General features: G+C 36.8%; 1 pseudogene; it reads left to right on the top strand.

The window, feature by feature from the left end:
- Positions 1–7,710: 7,710 nt before the first annotated feature.
- LOC116574054 lies at positions 7,711–8,285 on the top strand (annotated as a pseudogene).
- The last annotated feature ends 3,091 nt before the right edge of the window (positions 8,286–11,376 follow it).

Here is an 11,376-nt window from a genome sequence, read left to right as displayed (position 1 = left end):
TGTATGTCCTTTTAAATCTACACAGTCTGTATTTTTTTTTTTTTTACTCTGGGCATTCCAATAAACATTATAGCTACTCATCCATTATTTTCTAAGCTTTTTACTCTTCATGTATTCTTTTTATCTTTACGTTTGCTGGAGTAAAATCCTGCTAAATTATCTGTTAATTTTTCTCAGCAATTGCATTTCCTTGTTGGGGGGAAAAAGACAAAAGCAAACGCCATGCTAGCTCAAGGCAAAATGAGCAGAGATTGCCAGTGTTTTCAGAAGCTCCATTACATAACAAACAGAAAAAGAAAAAAAGAAAATTAGGTTTAAAGAAAATTAAAGCAGTAGCAAAACAAAGTCTTTGACAGGAATTTTCTGCTGAAAGTTAATGTGTTCTTCTGAAATGCAAAATGAGTTATCCAGACTAGTGAAGCTCTTCTTTACAATTAAACATCAACAAAACAATTAGAATTGATTATTTGTGTTTTAAGTATATATCTTTAGGAAGGTGGAAGGGAAAGAGACTGAGGTAAGAAACGAGGCTGACAGGAAGGGGTAAAAACAGCAAGAAAGAGGAAACTTTAAATTCCTTCCACTTATTGGCTCCTATAAGTACTGGAGGAAAAAAAAAGTTCTTGAAATAGTAATATTCAATCTGTGGCAACTCAATGCATAATTCAGTCTTTCTCACAATAGACTATCTGATTCACAGGAATCATTTTGAATGTTATCTTCTCAAACAGCAATTTTGCCTTTTGGAAAGCTAATTTCACATAGACTGGGATGCCTCTGCCGTCTGTCAACAATAACAGCAGATAACTAAAGCAAGAAAGGGAGAGGGAAGATAAGGAATGAAGGTAGTTAATTTACAGAGCCTCGGTATTTAGGCCAGGTACTCTGACTTTAGTCCTTATTTTCGCTCCCTACATATGTTTCATCAACTTTGATATATTTTTGTGTCGTCTCTCATTCATGGCTTTTAAAAGATTCATGTAAAGCATTTTGTAATTTACATTTATATCCATAATACTGTTCATAGCTTCAGATTAATATCTCTCTTGGAAGATGAACCTCAAGAAATCTCAAAACACTGAAACATATATGCCCAATAAGCTAGCTACTACTATAGACTTATTTTTTTAATTTATTTGTTTATTTTTCAGCGTAACAGTATTCATTGTTTTTGCACCTCACCCAGTGCTCCATGCAATCCGTGCCCTCTATAATACCCACCACCTGGTTCCCCCAACCTCCCACCCTCGCCCCTTCAAAACCCTCAGATTGTTTTTCAGAGTCCATAGTCTCTCATGGTTCACCTCCCCTTCCAATTTCCCTCAACTCCCTTCTCCTCTCCATCTCCCCATGTCCTCCATGCTATTTGCTATGCTCCCACAAAATAGTGAAACCATATGATAATTGACTCTCTCTGCTTGACTTATTTCACTCAGCATAATCTCTTCCAGTCCCGTCCATGTTGATACAAAAGTTGGGTATTCATCCATTCGGATGGAGGCATAATACTCCATCGTGTATATGGACCACATCTTCTTTATTCATTCATCCGTTGAAGGGTATCTTGGTTCTTCCCACAGTTTGGCGACCGTGGCCATTGCTGCTATAAACATTGGGGTACAGATGTCCCTTCTTTTCACTACATCTGTATCTTTGGGGTAAATACCCAGCAGTGCAATGGCAGGGTCATAGGGAAGCTCTATTTTTAATTTCTTGAGGAATCTCCACACTGTTCTCCAAAGTGGTTGCACCAACTTGCATTCCCACCAACAGTGTAAGAGGGTTCCCCTTTCTCCATATCCTCTCCAACACATGTTGTTTCCTGTCTTGTTAATTTTGGCCATTCTAACTGGTGTAAGATGTTATCTCAATGTGGTTTTAATTTTAATCTCCCTGATGGCTAGTGATGATGAACACTTTTTCATGTTATAGACTTATTTTTAATAGAAAAAATTGGAAGAGAAGTGGACGTAGAAATCATGGAACAGTTAGTGAACCACTAATTCAGTGGTGTAATCTGCCCTTACTAAAATGATTATTGTAAACACCACAGGAAAATGTTTATGGTAAGTTGAGTGAAAAAGTCAGTAGACCAACCTCTACCTCAGTTGTAATTATTAAAAAAGCCATACACATGTGGAAATAACTATAAGGAGCCATGACCATCTTAATAGAGCTGTTGTGTTTGAAAGTGGAATGGTGGTAATATTTCAAAAAATGCATTTTTTAATAAATGAAAATGAAAGGAAGTTTTAACTGTATGTTTTTTTGTTTTTTCAAAGTTTTATTTTCAGAAAAGATAATTGGAACTCTTTTGGGACATTAGTTTTCCAGAGCTCTCTCTTCTAGGCTCATACTTATCTTTTATTTTATTCACATCTTTTCATCTTTTGGCTCACTTGTCTGTTGTTACTGTTTTCACATTTGGTTGTATTCTCAAACCCGATTCATGACTTACCTTGACTCTCATTCTAAAACATATTTTTAGATCCAAAAAATAGAGTTAGGGAAGAAAAAGGACCAGAAGAAGACTGCCTTGTGCTCTTGAGGGCAAAAAAGTAAAATTTGGATGGACCCAGTCCCTTTCCAAAATAAAGTTTTGGTTAAGTAAGGTAAGATAGCCATAAGTCATAATTATAAACATATTTATAGTAGATAAGCACCATGAACAACTAGGATACAGGGAGTACATACCCCACATGCCTGTGCATGTGCACACACAGAGACATTGACATCAGAGGAATATAGTCTGAGTTGGGGTTCAGAGTAAGGCATCCATAAATACCTGATATCTAAGATCATTTATAAAAGATATATAGAAATTACCTAAGATGAATAGAAGGAAGTGATTGTTAAAGGCTAAAGGAAACTTCTTGTTTGGCAGAGATATTTAAAAAAAAAAAAAAAGAAGAAGAAGTGAAAAAGGTAAAGAACCAAGGTCCTTAGGAAGTAGCTTAGGAAGTGTGAGAAACTCCAATACCGTGATTGTGGCTCAGGGCATAGGAGTAAGGGAGAGTGTAGTGTTCTGAGATGTGACATTTAGGCATGACTTTACATGAAGTGGTAAGAATTTAGGATATTTAACTGAAAAGCAAGGAAAGTCACTGAAATATTTTATGTAAGAAAACAAGAGCTAATATTCATATATTGAAAGGATTGTTTGGATGCTTTGTGGAGAAGCATCTGGGAGAAAGCTAGAGTGAATGTATATAACTAGAAAGCTACTGCAGGAGACAAAGCAAGAAATCACTGTGGCTTAGACCAGGTGCTACCATGAAGCTAGAGACGTTTTGTATTGAAGAAATATTTTTGAGATAGAATTCACTGCATTTGTGACTAATAAGAAAGCAAAGGAATTTGGACCAAGACTGAGAATTTTGAACATTTAAAGCTTTGGTTAATATAAATCAAGGAAGGAGACTGGGATAAGTGACAGAGATAGAGAAATAACTTTTTTAAATGCATTAATTAATGAAGAAGGGAGTTATTATGTATATCCTAGGTACTTCTGCCTATTTCCCTCTGAAAGGACATTCCCAAACTAATTTATAGAGTGCTGTCAAGTTTGGTTTTACTTTCTGCCCTGTGTTTGTGGAGACCAACTGTTGCAGAGCATTGGGTATCTTCACTGCCAACTGCCGTAGGGATTCCTCAAAAAAGTCTCCTCATGGGGATGGATGGTCCTTATTTCCGTGGAGGTAGAAAGGGAGTAGGATGCATCCGATTTCCGTTCCTTTGTCGTTTCGTTGCGGTTAGACTTCATAAGAATCGTATTCCAGAGTGCCAATTTCTGCTTGGAAAGTCCTGGGAAATCTTAAAATGGAGTTAAAACCAAGAAAGTACTAAGATTAAAGTTCCAGTTAACTCAGATTTTGACTTACACAGCACGGGAGAAAACGCCTGTTAACTTCAGCGTTTAGGATGGTTTGTGACAACTGGGTGGCTTTCCCACAAAACAGACTCTCCTGGTTTCCCACCCATTCTCACCTGCTCCTCCTCCCCAACTTTCAGTTTTAGGACTTCTGTCCCTCCCTCTCTCACACACAGAACCTCTGTAGTACTTCCTCTGCCCTTTCCTTCAGGCTTCAAATAAGGGAGAGGCTTCAGTACATGTTGAAGTCCAGTAAAACTCCCTTTCTAGCTTGTTCTACTTGTCAAGAAGTCATGGCCTGTTATTTTTTTTACTACAACTCTTACTCAGAAGCATGACCCTAAAAATCAGCAGATCTCCTTAGAGAAAATGCATGCTATAAACATTCTAAAGAAAGAATAGTTTTCCCAGTTAACACCACCTAGGCTTCTTCCTTTTAACATTTATTTATTGTCATTTAGAGTTGCGAGGATGGTTGTTTTCTGCCACTTTGGAGTACAAAGACACAAAATAATCGAAAACATTCAATGCTTTTTGTTCTTGGGGCGGGGCGTGTCCATCACTTTCTATGTTTATAGTTATTTAAAGGTTTCTTTAGAAATAAAGAAGACTAGCAAATATTTACTCAGCTTAGTTCTCAACAGTCTTGAATACTGTATCAAATATTGCGAAGAATAAAATGTTTTTGTTGGATAGGTCCTGCGAGACTGCCCTGGAGCTCTCTGGTGATGTGGTGGGTAGAAGCTAGACCAGGAGCCACTTAGAGTTAAGGAGAGATGGGGAGACAGGAACTGGGTTGTAGTCAGCACATACTGCAAGTGGCTGTGAAGAGGAAAGAGAACAGTTGTGGAAGGGTAAAAAATCTCAATTTTTAATCTTAAGATGGAAATCAACTAATATATAAAGATATACATTAAAATCAAAGGGGTAGATAATGGAATACAAACAGGAGATGAAAGAATAGAAAAACTGGGAATAAAAGCATTAGGGGAAAGGCTGGGATTTAGAGCAAAACTGAGAGATTGCCATCATAGGAGGAGGAACACAGTCTGGACTAAAGCATGTATGAAATTACAGATGGCAGGTCTGCTGAGATAGGTTTGGATTGTGTGTGCCAAGAATTGGAAATTTTTATCTTCTCTCTCTTTTTTTTTTTTTTTTTAGTGAAATATGATGCAATGTCAAATGCTCAGAATGGATAAAACTTGAAAATATTGTTGCAGGTATTATCCAAGAATGCTGATTAGAAAATGCATTAGAATACCATAGTGAACTAAATGTGTTTCCCCCTCCCTAAATTCATAAGCTGAAACTTGATGCTCAGTGTGATTGCTTTAGGAGGTAGGGCCCACAGGAGTGATTAGGTCAGAAAAGCAGGGCCCTCCTGAATGGAATTAGTGCCTTTCTAGAAGAGATCCCAGAGAGCTTTCTTGGCCCTTCTGCCCTGTGAGCTTATGGTGAAAAGGTGGTCATCCCTGAGGAAATGGCTCTCACCAGACGTTGAACTGGAAAGTGCCATGGTCTTAGACTTCCCTGGCTTCAGAACTGTGAGAAATAACATTTGTTGTTTCCAGGCCATCTAGTTTACGGCACTTTTGTCATAGCAGACCAAACGGACTGATAGTAAGGGATTACTGAATGCCAACTTGAAAATGGTGACCATGAATTTTCAGGTTTAACAGGTTGTTTGCTTGTATGTGTGAGACTCTAGAGCAGTCCACAGCTACTCCATGCAATGTAGAAAAGAGAAAAATAATATTAACTCTTGGTGTTAGTGTAGGAGTGAGTTTGTGTTGTGCCAACCAGTAAATACACATTCCACTTTAATATATCTTCCTATAATTTGACATATTTATATTACACAGTAGTACCAATATTACATTTTATTATGTGACCTCATAAGGCAAAATCTGCTGATCAACCATGTTTGAGACTTAACACTAATAGCATTCTTTTTGCAGCTTTTCATGACTAGCTGTCTAGCTCTGTGGATTCTCAGCATGTGCTTTGCATACTTTTATTATAGGACTATCATAACATTATGGTCCTTTTTTTGTTTGTTTGCTTCACTTCCTATTAGATCATACATTTCATAAGGTCAGGAAGCTCTTCTTCCAACTTTATATTCTTAGTGCAGAGCACTTGACGTAAGTTTTCAAGAAATGCTTATTCGACAGAAATGAATGAATCTGTTCTCTACAATTGAAATATTTAAATCCAAAATTCTTAAACAATTATATCCTTGCCTCTATATGTAAAACTTATTTATTCCTAAATTTTGGCTTAGAATAATTTAATATAGGGTTTTATGATGAAATTGCAATGCACGTGGACATATGTTCTGGTAAATGAAAAATTCTTTTCTATTTTTATTCCTGAAATTAAGTATAAACTAATATAATGTAGCGATTGCTACCATATGATCAGCATCGTCTGCAATGTAAAACTATTATAATTCGTCTAAAGTAGTGTTTGCAAATATATGTAAATTTACTTTCACCTGGTTGTGAAAATGCACACTACTTTGTCCTAATTCTGACAAGAAGTATATATTACTGTTTGGAGGGGAAATTGTATGTATTTCTAGCAAAACAAGTAAGATGCTTGGCTCTGTCTGCTGAATGTCATAACTATATGCAAATAATGTTGACTAATTCACTTTCTCTAAAATTAGTATAGAAGCTCTTTGTATTTTTTCATACTTTATGGTCTTTTTTTTTTTAAGTATCTGGACAGCAATGATGACTGGGGGATATTGACAAACAGATTCATTTGTTGGAAGGCACAGGAGATAATGTGGTGAAACAGTCCTCACATTCAGGTGAATTTAATAAATATATATTTTCCTCTGGCACTGAGCCCCAATATGCTTTTACTCTTCTGTTTTTAGAGCTTTTTACTTTAAAGGTAGCAATTTATTTTATATTTTGGCGAGAATAATCTTTATATATTCCCCCTGTTTTGGGGGGGTCTTCTGAAAAAGAGAATTTTTGACTGTTGATCTATATGGATCATTTCTCAGTAAAATAATTTTAGGCAGTCAGAAAATAGAAGTCTGCCTCCCTTCCCTCAAGCAGACTTCAGAGCATTAACATTAACAGAAAGAAGGAAACTGCAGCTGCAACCCTCAGGCTGTCACTGTTTTTTAATGTCAAGATCTGGAAGTTCAGTAGGGTCACCTGAGACTGGTTCTTGGGTTAATCCTAAGAAATGGTTTAGGATTGATGCTGTGGCTGATATGATACATCCTCTCTGCCAGAGGCTTTGGGGGCTGCTTAAAGAAGTTAAATGAGCATATTTTTCAGAATGTTGATTACAAGTAATTTCAGTAATTAGAGGAAGGAGAGGTATTTGTGGTAGTCTCTGGGCCCTTTAATCATCTGCTCTGAGTATAAACACATGTATATCCAAAGAATAAGATTATACATTTAGGGGTTTAAAAAATATTATGGTCTGCAATATTTTCATTTCTTGCCCATTTTCCTAACAAGATTGATCTGTGCTACTGCATCCTTTGCGTTCTTATTTTTGTCGTCAATCCATATAACCTATCACCTATCATATTGCAAAATAAATTGAGGAAAAATCCATTTCAACTTATTTTCAACTAAGGCAAATTGTTAAAATAAATTTCAGAATATCTGAGAGTATATCAAACTCTTGAGTATATTGATCAGTTGTCAGAAAGTTTTATAAATCCCATTGTTTTTCACTTGAAACTACAGATGTTAGTTGATTTCAGTTCCAAAGTGGTAGGGTAAGCAGACCGTGCTAGGTTGCCGCTGCTGCCGCCATCATGCCAACCCCTCCCGTCTCAGCGAGGCTGGTGATACCCCAGAATGAGAGACAAGCCAACACAGGAGCAGACTGGATCCAGCTTCATTCAACATTACTACAGTTATTTGATAAAGACAGAACCCAACTAGGCACTATTTATGTTGATTCATCATGTCTTACATGGGAAGGACTGCAGTTCCAGGAGAAAACTGCCCTTGTGAGTTGTCTAGTCTTTCATTCCAGAAAATCCAGCGCAGCATCACAGGGCAGGACCATCAGCCCTCACCAGATAGCTGCATCATCAGCAAGGTTATGGGCCAGCTGTAGGCTGATGAAGACCCTATCATGGGATTCCACCAAATTCCTATTAAAGATGATGTTCCTATTAATCAAAGATGCCTGGGTTTGCACCAATGACATGTTCAGGCTTGCCCTGCACAACTTCAGCGGGCCTCCTCCCAACCAGGCACTCATGCTGTTTCCTCTTCCCCCTTTTCCAGATATGATTCACAGTCCTCCAGAGGCTCCAAATAATCATACACAATGGGGCCACAGTGGGAATAGGCACAGTGTGCTGCTGCTACCAAGGTATTATGCATGCTGTCTGGACTTGTTGCATCTGACAGGAGAAGTTTAGCACAAGCCTTGGAAGAACTAAGTACTGCAAAAGGTTTTCTTTGTTTTGTTCTGTTTTGTTTTTTAAAGATTTTATGTATTTACTTATTTGCCAGAGAGAGAGAGCACGAGAGAGAGCATGCAAGCAAAGGGAGCGGCAGGCAGAGGGAGAAGCAGACTCCCCACTGAGCAAGGAGCCCAATGGGGGGCTCCATCCCAGGACCCCAGGGTCATGACTTGACCTGAAGGCAGTCGCTTCACCAACTGCCCCCCAGGCATTCCTGTTTTATTTTTTTATTTTTTATTTTTTTCCATCTACTTACAAGTTGCTCTAGTAACCCAGAAAGTAAAGGAGAAAGCACTTGCCTCATGACCCAGATGTTGATTCATTCAGATGTTTCAATGTCTCATGAAACAATAAAACCACCAAAATTGGGCGCCTAGGTGGCTCAGTGGGTTAAAGCCTCTGCCTTCAGCTCGGGTCATCCTGGGATCAAGCCCCACATCGGGTTCTCTGCTCAGTGGCAAGTCTGCTTCCCTGGCTCTCTCTCTGCCTGCCTCTCTGCCTACTTGTGATCTCTGTCAAATAAATAAAATCTTTTAAACAAAACAAAACAAAACAAAACCACCAAAATTTTCTTAACAGCTTCAAAAAATAAAATGGTAGAATAAGAACAGTGAAATGTAACACAAGTTTAAAGATAAAATGATATGTGCCTTTAGTCAAAGGACTCCCCACTACCTAATTGGCAATAGGAAAGGAGTTGGGGAGAGGGAGTAGCATTTGAACTTGTTTTTGTTACTGTTTTCTTTTGTGAATTTTCTCCCATTTAACCTTCTTTGGAAAAGAAAATGCTTGGGGAAGGAAAGAAATAAATGTTCCATAAATATTTTGTAAAACTAAAAGATTTCTCCTCAAAGATTTAGATCCTAAAACGTTTACTGTGAACCATATTTTAACAAACCAGAAGAATAATCTTATGGAAGAATGTTTTTTCCCAACATCTTTATTTAAAGCCGGATGCCTGTTTAAACAGTAGCTGCTCCTATTGAGAATAGTTTACTAAGAAACCAAAGCATTCTTTAAAATTATGAAATGTAACACTTCTAAAAGAATAAAAAGTAAGGAAGGCGCCAGGGTGGCTCAGTTGGTTGAGCGACTGCCTTCGGCTCAGGTCATGATTCCAGATGTCCAGGATCGAGTCCCGCATCGGGCTCCCAGCTCCTTGGGGAGTCAGCTTCTCCCTCTGACGTTCTCCTCTCTCATGCTCTCTCTCACTCATTCTCTCTCAAATAAATAAATAAAATCTTAAAAAAAAAAAAGGAAAATAAGGAAAAGAAAATTAAGGAAAATAAGTTATCTGAAAAACTCACCATATATTAAAACTCACATGAATTTTACAAAAAATTTGTAATTCTTACTAGAATCCTTTCAAATATTGTATTTTCTGGAAAGATGTGAAGGACCTGAGATTTCAACCTTCCAGTGTTGAATATGAGTCAACTCTACCTTATGGAACTACATTGTTTTTTCTTGACCCAGTTGGAAATGTTTCTGATGGGAAAATATAATTTATGAATTTTTCAATCAATTTGTTATATAATTTTTGTAGAAAACATACAGAAATACAATAAGATAATGTCACCTGTAGTCATAACATTCCCATTTCAGTGAATTTCCTTATAATCAGTATTCTCTGTGGTGTTTGTGTGCCTGTATGAATGTGTCTCTGTGCATATGTGAATGTGTAACATCTCTAAGTTGAAAGTGTATTTTTTTGGTGGTGTCATTAAATTGTGTTCACAATATAATAGAAATTTTCAATTATAGATATCTATTCTGAATTCTTCTGTAAAGGAAGCCGTTCTTAAGTTTGAACTTCCGTCATTTGACTTGGATTGAAAGTGAAGGACAGCCGTACATCTATTATTCAGTTCTACGCTTGCAATTATTTTGCTACTTGTTCTTCAGTAAACTGCTTATTTTTCATTCCTTTATCTCTTTTACCTGTTATATAATAAACCATCAGCTTTTCATAAAGGGAGCATTTTCTGAATTTTACTAATAATTGTTTTTTTAATAATGACACAGGCTCCCTTTCTGAGCACAGTTGGCCATTGGCTTTATCAGAATAATACCTTATGTAATAGCTGTTGAAGTTATTATCTCATTGTCCTTCACATGCCAAAATTAAGTATAGATCTATTGCAAAAAAAATCATCTCTGCTTAGAACATTCGTATGAAGAATCGGTATTCTGTATTAAGTACTTACGCTTTAAAGTAAAATTTGAACATTGCTCGTGAACTTTCCCTATGTGCTCTGTTCATTTAAAAAGTATTCTGCATGTAAATATCAAGCATAAATAAACAAGATTCAAGTAAATTATATATGACATCTAAACTCTGTAATCTCCATATAAGTAAAACTGGAAAGGTCAGAATATTATTTAATGTTTTACAGTTTACATAAAAATAAATGGAGTCTTAGCTTCCCATTTGGCCTTGACAAGAAATACAGTGATAATAAAAGCTTCTAGACTCCTTCTCTTTAAGTCATACTGTAATCTGACATCACCTTCAGTTTCTAATTTACCTTTCAGTTTGCTACCACTTTCAGAACTACTGGTACATAAAGCTCTTATTCATACTCTGCCTCTATTATTACCGATACTGATCTGCATCTCTATTCACTCACCAAAGAAAATCTGTCTTAAGTATAATAGCAATGTAGTTAATGAAATAATTGGCTTAAAATGTTGTACTCTAATGGTGTACATTGTAAAGACGTTTGCAGGCAGTATAGCTTTTGGAATATCATTTTGGATGTCATTTTTGAAGGGCACTACTATTTAGAATGAATTGCATGACAAATCCGATGCATTTAGTATTTTTCCGTGACATTTAGTACTATACATACCTTTTCCCTCCTATTTTTTGGTACTGAAAAATCTTCCTCCTTAAGTAGAACAGCAAGGTGACATTGGGAAATGATTCTTGGGTTTTGAATCAGGATAAAGTGGGCTGATAAGAGGCAGCCCATGTCTTATAGCCTTGGTCTCTTACTTCTGAGCAGTTTCTAACCCTCATTAAATACTCTCTAGAACATCAAAT

This window comes from Mustela erminea, chromosome 15 (genome assembly GCF_009829155.1).
Source record: "Mustela erminea isolate mMusErm1 chromosome 15, mMusErm1.Pri, whole genome shotgun sequence".
Lineage (NCBI taxonomy): Eukaryota > Metazoa > Chordata > Mammalia > Carnivora > Mustelidae > Mustela > Mustela erminea.
Note: the sequence above shows the minus strand (reverse complement) of the source record. Positions and strands in the feature narration are given on the sequence as shown.